This window comes from Myotis brandtii, unplaced genomic scaffold, assembly GCF_000412655.1.
Source record: "Myotis brandtii unplaced genomic scaffold, ASM41265v1 scaffold56, whole genome shotgun sequence".
NCBI lineage: Eukaryota > Metazoa > Chordata > Mammalia > Chiroptera > Vespertilionidae > Myotis > Myotis brandtii.
The window spans coordinates 2382781-2390662 of record NW_005370080.1 but is presented as its reverse complement, the minus strand read 5'-3'; the positions used below and the strand labels follow the sequence as shown (position 1 = coordinate 2390662).

At 41.0% G+C, this 7882-nt stretch overlaps 1 pseudogene; it reads left to right on the top strand.

Moving 5' to 3' along the window:
• Positions 1 to 278: 278 nt before the first annotated feature.
• On the top strand, positions 279 to 1564 carry LOC102263557 (annotated as a pseudogene).
• Positions 1565 to 7882: the final 6318 nt, after the last annotated feature.

Here is a 7882-nt window from a genome sequence, read left to right as displayed (position 1 = left end):
TTCAGCACTGTATGTGGGCACCCGATGATAATACTATTCAGAAGGTTAGTGACCTACCTCTGTCATTAATAGTTGTGCGGCTGTAAGTAAGCCCCTCAATTTACTCAAAACTCAATTTTTCTGAATATGTATAGTTTAAGAAAATAATTGCTCGCCTCGACCCACGCTTTCCCAGCGCGCCTCTCGGCCTCCACTGTTGCTAAGCGGCCTTGGATACCGGGCCTTGGGATGCTGGGATGTGGCTGGTGAGGATGGTGGTCATCCGGCCTCAGGTAACCATGAAGGAAGAGCTTCGGAATCCCATTCTTTTCGATACATACAGAAAGGAAATATTTACTGCCAACAATGGCTACAAATCCATGCAGAAGAGACTCCAGGGCCTTTGGAAGATTCAGAGCTTAGAAGAGAATTACACCTGAGAAGTTAATTGGGCTGAACCTGTGGATTTCAGCTGGACCAAGGGGAATATTTATTGCAGTTGAGTGTGAGGTCCTGAAGAAATACCTTGACCCAGTGGATGTATCCTTGTGATGCTAGGAGAGGGTGGGGAATCCAGTTTTGACACCAGTATTAACTTTCTCCTGGAAGAACATGAAATCATGGGCAATAATGATTCTGTGATTAGAAATGTGTTATTATTTTCATCCTAAAGAAGCTCTGGAGTCCAATGGAGTCTTGAGCAGGGCAATCAGCCGAGCTGCAGGGGAGGCCGTGCCTGGAACACTGAAGAAAGCAGTGGAACAGGCCAGGCGCTCACCTTTGTATGTCCTCTCGGTGCCACCTGGAGTGTCATGGCAGCAGCAGTGGCTGTTCTGTTTCCCACTTAACAGACCCATCTAGCTTTCTGCCCCCCAAAGAACCACAGTGGGAAGCTGGCAGTGCTGGGCTCATGTCACATGTTTAGTGACCAATAGTTGGGAAAGAAGAAAACAGCCAAATCATGGATGTTGTTTTCTAGTGGCTCACAACAGAAGACATCTGTCTAAACTAGACTGAGGCTGAGGACCCAGAGGTGTCCAACTCCATGATGCTGCCTGACATAGCCACCCTGTCAGAGTGCCTTCGACTGGATCGCCAGGGTGGCGAAGAGAACCCCTGGGACTTCACCACCCTCTTCACCCTGTCCATTTACCTGCTGGGTACCACTTCTCTCCCCAAGGTCCTCAAGGCACACGAATAACTAAATGTGAAACGTGATTCTCTCCAGTTCATCCGACCTCAGTTTCAGCCAGCCCTTCAGTCAGGGGTTTTCCATCTCAGTGTCAGGGAATTGTCACCTCCTCTGCTGGAGCTGTGTGACTTAGATGAGACCTTCTCCCCTGAGATGGCAGGGCTTGCTCAGATTACCAATAGGTATACTGCAGAAGACCTGGAATTCCATGCCAGAAAGGATGCTGACATTCTTGGACAACCAATAAACTACCAAGGACCACCAAGATGTCAAACATATCTTGAGCACATTTTCTAAGTGGCGGAGTTCAAGAACTTGAACCAGGAACAGGACATTGACACAACTGAAACTGCATTCCAAGATAATTTCTAAGGATCTTGCCTCCTGAAGCATTTCCTGTCTCCTGATTCTCTCTTTCTAAACAGTTTCTAAATTGTTCCTCAACTCCTTTATCAAAACTGTCTATTTACTACCTACCTGTGGAAGGTTTGTGTATCTTCTGTAATGCCTACGTAGGTATAACATCTCTAACTTAGAAGATTCTTACGTAAGACATGTTCCATTTTTTTCAATTAAATCTGATTGAATCTGTCCTTTAATAATAATAATAATAATAATAATACTCCCTCAAGCTCCTTTCTTGTCTAATATTTGTTGTTACCCCTCCATTCTTTTGAAAAGGATAATAATTCTGTATTTCTGAGAATTCTCCCGTGATGCAAGGTGAGCCAAATTTGTCTGAGGTGATCTCTCTGGCCAAAGTTTAGGACCAAGTTTCAGTTGGCCCCATGTGAACTCAGCAGATCTGAACATTTTCAAATAAGGCTCACAAGCTCTGAACAATTGTTCTTTTTTTAAAAGGAACTGACATTAGCAACCAGGTAGGTTTTACAAGTTATGAAAATCTCAAAAAAAAAAGGAATGTACTGCGATTAAGTTCATACAGAACTGACATCATGTAGGGGGAAAGGGAAAAATCCACCTACAATAAAATGTTATGCCTGTCCCTGTTTGCAATTTCCTCCCACGCATCTACTGCTTCTGTTGAAACTTGTTATTGCTAAAGTACTTTTCTCATCATAAAAAGACCTATGGTTATAAAAGAGACTATTGGCACCCAAATTCAGCTTTGTTGTTAGAGGCAATTAAATTATGTTTGGTAATTTCTTTCCTGGGCATTTAATTTCATTAGTGTTGTCAGTGTGCCCAGGAGAGAGGTACTTTCTCTAACCCATAAATACAGAATGCATTGCACTAATTTTTGAGTATTTCTTTTGGAAGACAAAAGTCTAGATTATATCAAGCAATAATGGTAGAAATAAAAGCAAATCTAGCTACTGGTAAAACATATATATATTCAATTGCTAATCAAAACATAAATGTATACAATTATAAGAGACTCATCTTCTAATGTGAGGTCTTTAAATCCAGAATGTTGTTTCCAAAGTTAAGTCTAAAATATAACCAAAACCTTCATTTAAAAACATAAAACCTAGTTTAGCCTAATTCTCTGAATGAGGATTGATGAGCTAATGATCAGTGTCTTAACCTTTTGAGAATTAACTATCAGTGTGGCTCTGATCTGCACTGTTCTCCCTTTCTTTCTAGGTCTTCATTGGCATAAATAACACCAAAGCAATATCTATTTTAGGATATGCTGAAATCTGTTTATTTTATAATTAGCCAACTGGGTATGCTTTTCTCAGAGCTTTATTTCTGGCTGCCACTAAGCATATGTCTTTTTGGGGAGAGGGGGTAAGAATTCTATTAATTTGCAATTATAATTCAGAAAACATTTTATGCTAGGGTGAACAAGACAGAGATTGCAGCGGTTTCCAAACTCTGCTTTCAGAAGCCCCTTGAGTTCTATGGAGATGCATTGATGCCTGGCCCAATTTTAAAGAAATGTATGGTTTCTTTAAAAAATAAAATGGATAGAAACTATGGATTTTGTCCAACTCTCAAGTTAAAGTTCAAAAAAACTAAAGCCCAAAGGTATGCAATGGCCTTCTATAAGGTAATGCAGCTAAAGAATTTGGATAAGTGACAATGATTGGATCAATGAATATAAGAGAGAGAAGGAGAGAGAGACTGGAAATACTATCCCATGGTAGTAAATTTGGATAAGTGACAATGATTGGATCAATGAATATAGGAGAGAGAGACTGGAAATACTATCCCATGGTAGTGCACAATTTTTCTGTGTTACCTTGGGTGAATTTTACTTGCCAGAGGCTAAGACCAACAGTAGTTAGCATATTAATGCGATATTCAGCAGGGTTGAAAATCAGCATAATATTGCCCTGCTCTTGGCCAAATGGCTCAAGGCAATTCCCTAATCTGATAATCCCTTTACTGTTTACCAAACTTTACCTTTGATATGCTTGTTTGCATTCCTAAAGGGCAAATGTGTATTCAAGTGAATAAGCAGATGGGACCCAGTTTTGAGGGAGCTTCTCCACTAGAGGGAAGTTTTCTGCCTGGCCCCCCATGCCTTCTAAATTCATATTTCTTGTTTAGTGTATTCATTTGTGCGTGGCCCCTTCTTCAGATCCTAAACCCTAGCTGCAAATGGATGCAGCATTCACATTTAATCTCATGACATATCTTATGTCTATTTTGTCCTTTTCATGATTGTTCCCAGAACCTTAGTTTAGACCTCCTTTACTCACACTGGAACTAGAACTTGTCTCCTCTAATTCAGTGTCTCCTTCCTCCAACCCATTATACTTCCTGCTACCAAATTCCCAACTGCTCTGATGAGAGGCCTCCATTCTTCAATGACACTGCTTTGTCACCTGCAGTGCTTGTTAGAAATACAGTTTCTTAGTCCCCACCTCCGACCTATGTATCTGACACTCTGAGGTTGAGGCCTAGTAATGTGTGTATTAACAAGCCCCCCAGGTGATTCTGAAGCATGCTAACATCTGAGAACCCTGCTCTACAGAATAAACTTGAAACTCTTTGTACAAGTATTCAAGATTGTGCATCATCTATCTTCCCATCTTTATCCTCTATTGCTCCTAAAATGTCATCCATGTTCCATATGATCCGCACCACTCTTTGACCCCAAAGATAACTGAAGTTTTCCTGCTTCCATGCCTTTCCTCATTCTATCACATTAGCTGGGTGTCTCCTTGACTCTCATTTATCTTTGTTGAAAACACATCTTCTTTCAAAGTCAACCTCAACTGCTCTTTCAAGAGTACCTCACAATATCCACATGGTGATGTAACTTCTTATTCTGAATACCTACATCACTTTAGTTTCCTATATCCTCACTAAATTATAATTATTTGAGTATATGTATTGTTATGACTACCATTGCTTTCAGCCCTTAATGTGTTTGTTTTATCATTTTTGCATCCCACAATGCTTTGCACACTATATGTACTCGGTAAATATTTGGTAAATGAAACAATGAAGATTTCCTGAGATCAAGAACCATGTTCTTCTTGGCATCAAGCACAAGATACTGCATATAATCTATACTAATAAAAGGGTAATATGCTAATTAGACCGGGCATCTTCCGGATGTCCTTACGGACAAAGCCACGGTGACAGGAATGGGTGGCAAATCTAGCTACTGGTAAAACGCTGGCAGGGGAGAGCAGTTAGGGGTGATCAGGCCAGCAGGTGAGGGCAGTTAGGGGGTGATCAGGCCAACAGGTAGAGTGGTCAGGGGCGATCGCGATCAGGCAGGCAGCAGGTGAGTGGTTAGGAGCCAGCGGTCCTAGATTGCGAGAGGGATGTCCCTGATTGGAGAGGGTGTAGGCCGGGGTGAGGGACCCCTCCCCCGTGCATGAATTTTGTGCAGCAAGCTTCTAATATGTTTAATAATTGAATGAAAACTAAAGAATGGTAGTTTGCTGTAAAGTTCTGGTTTCTGATTTGTGGTAATACTCTTTGTACAGTGTCCCCTCTATATTAGTATTTTATGGTCAAAGTACAAACTGCTGAGAATTAAAAACACCTCAACTCTAAACCAGCTATTAGCTAGCATGTGACTTTACATATCATTTATCTTTTCTGGTTTCAATTCCCTCATTTTTAGAATGAGATTTTTTAGATAAGATGTTTTTAAAGCTGTTTTATTCTTTAAAAAACCAGCTATTAGCTAGCATGTGACTTTACATATCACTTATCTTTTCTGGTTTCAATTCCCTCATTTTTAAAATGAGATTTTTTTAAGGTAAGATGTTTTTAAAGCTGTTTTACTCTTTAAAACCTATAATTTTATAAATTAGTATAGTGCAATCAACAGACCCTGAGAACTATTTCTGTGTTAACCACTGTTAGGCAGTAGAAATACATTTGAGTAGAGGAATCAGCTTTGTCACAAACTAGTTTTATTGTGAGTCAAGCTCCTTAACTTATTTGAGATTTCAATTCTTCATTTATAAAATAAGGAGATTTTACCATGTGATTATTTTGTAAAAGAGCATCTTCTTTCACATTCTTTCTCTCTTATTGCCCTAACCCTGCTGTGTAGTGAAGCCATTAGTGCAGTCTTTGCTAAAACTCTCTTGAAGAGAGAGGCCATTGTTTATCTTTATGCCCCTATTGTATTTTATATACATACAAAATCCTATATAATAAAGAGCTAATATGCAAATGGTTGTCACACCTTCATACGGTCACACCTTAACGGCTCAGACACTCAACACTGGGGAGAGAGGAATGGGGACCAGCCAGGCACAAATGAGCTTGTGAGAGAGGAATGGGGACCAGCCAGTTTGTGGTCCGGGTGAGGGACAAGCCACCCACCCCACAGTCCCGGGCGCCTGTGGCTATGGCCCACGGTCCCCTGTGGCTGTGGCTGTGGCCTGCCCAGGCAAAACCAGCCCCGGTCCTGAGTGCCTGCTACCGGCCAGAGGAGGGAATCCTGGGTCCCAGGTGCAGGGCAAGGCAGAGGCGGTTAGGGGCGATCAGGCCAGCAAGGGAGCAGTTAAGGGTGATCAGGCCAGTAGTGAAGCAGTTAAGGACAATCAGAGGAAGGCAGGCAGAGCTGGTTAGGGGCAATCAGGAAGGCAGAGGTGGTTAGGGGTGATCAGGCAGGCAGGCACGTGAGTGGTTAGGAGCCAGTGGTCCCGGATTGCAAGAGGCAGTTGGACATCCCCTGAGGGATCCCGGATTGGAGAGGGTGCAGGCTGGGCTGAGGGACCCCCCTCCCGTGCATGAATGTCGTGCACTGGGCCTCTAGTGTTTAATAAATACCTGCTGAGTTTGGTTGGAATGAGTACATGTTTCATTTCAACCCATTACAAAATTTAATAATTCAATGAAAACATTCAAAATTTAATAATTGACTACAGTTTCCTATTAGAATTTTTAAACCTAGAAAATTCAGGGAGGTGGGGGGACAACAACAACCTGAGATTCTGCTATTCCATTGAAAAATCTTAAGGTTTAAAAAAGGATGGTGGTTCCATATTTGACTTGGATCTTTTTAAACTGACACTTTCTTACAGCCAAATAAATAGGTAGTGGCAAAATTTAAAAAAGAAAAACAACAACAAAAAACAAAACACATGATGACGAAAATAACACCAGGCAACAGAAAAGAGGTACAATCTTGTAAATCAGAAGGTGGAAAGTCTGAATAACCCAAAAGTCTGTATTAAGGATAGTTACCTTAGGACACTCTCAAATCTTAAAATGCCTTTTCTGGGGATAACAATATGGTGAGATATACATCTTGACTGTGCTAAACTTAACCATGAGTAAGAAGAGATGTTCCTTGGTAGAGGAGTTCTGTTTCTCAGGTTATGCCTAGAGAAGGAAATACATCATACTGTTGTCTGAATGCTCCAGTGGGATTCTTCCCAATCAACTTTTGAGGAAGGTATTCTTCCACCTGAAATTATATGAGGGAAAATATTGTTTCCAATCCTGAGGTGGGAAGAGTGAGGTAGGGTGAGCATGAAGTCTCACCAGACTTCTTCTAATCAAAATATGGATGTTTTCCCTCCTTATAGTTAAAGTATCCCCACCTCTTTCCCCAGACCATAGGCTGAAAACCAGAGATATAGTGAAGGAAAGAGATGATCACTTGGAAAATTGTTATTATCAGGTGATTGTATGTTCATTTATAGCATCCCCACCTCTTTCCCCAGACCATAGGCTGAAAACCAGGGATATAGAAAAGGAAAAAGATGATCACTTGGAAAATTGTTATTATTCATTTATAGCGAGACAATTTTGACTTTGAAGCTGTAGCAGACAAAGGCCAAAAGTGCCCTAAATTAGACATGAATGGAAAACTCCTGGGCCATCTTCCAATGCAGAAACAGTAGAGGAAACATTGCCTCAAAGCTGGCAGAGCAAGAATTTCAAGACCCAGATTCTGGTCCTCAGGCCTGGGTTATGTAATTTGCCAAGTAGCTAATTTATTAACTTATTTGATGGTATGAGTGGTTTCTGGGCACTGATAGAACTGAGGGTATAAAAGTCAGCAAAATCACTGACACCCATTCCTCAGGCCTAAAGGTGCTGCATGCTATATAAGTTCCTGAGGCCTCCAACCTTAGGGTGGAGATAGAAGAAAGAAAACACATTTACATCTTTATCTCCTATACGTCCTTTGGATTTCTTATTAGCTGTTTTGAACTAATCCATGTAAAATAAATTGTGAACTCTTTCTCTTTCCAGCTTGACACACTTACCATCCTTGAAATGAACCACACTCAGTAGTCTATTCTTACTCAGAAG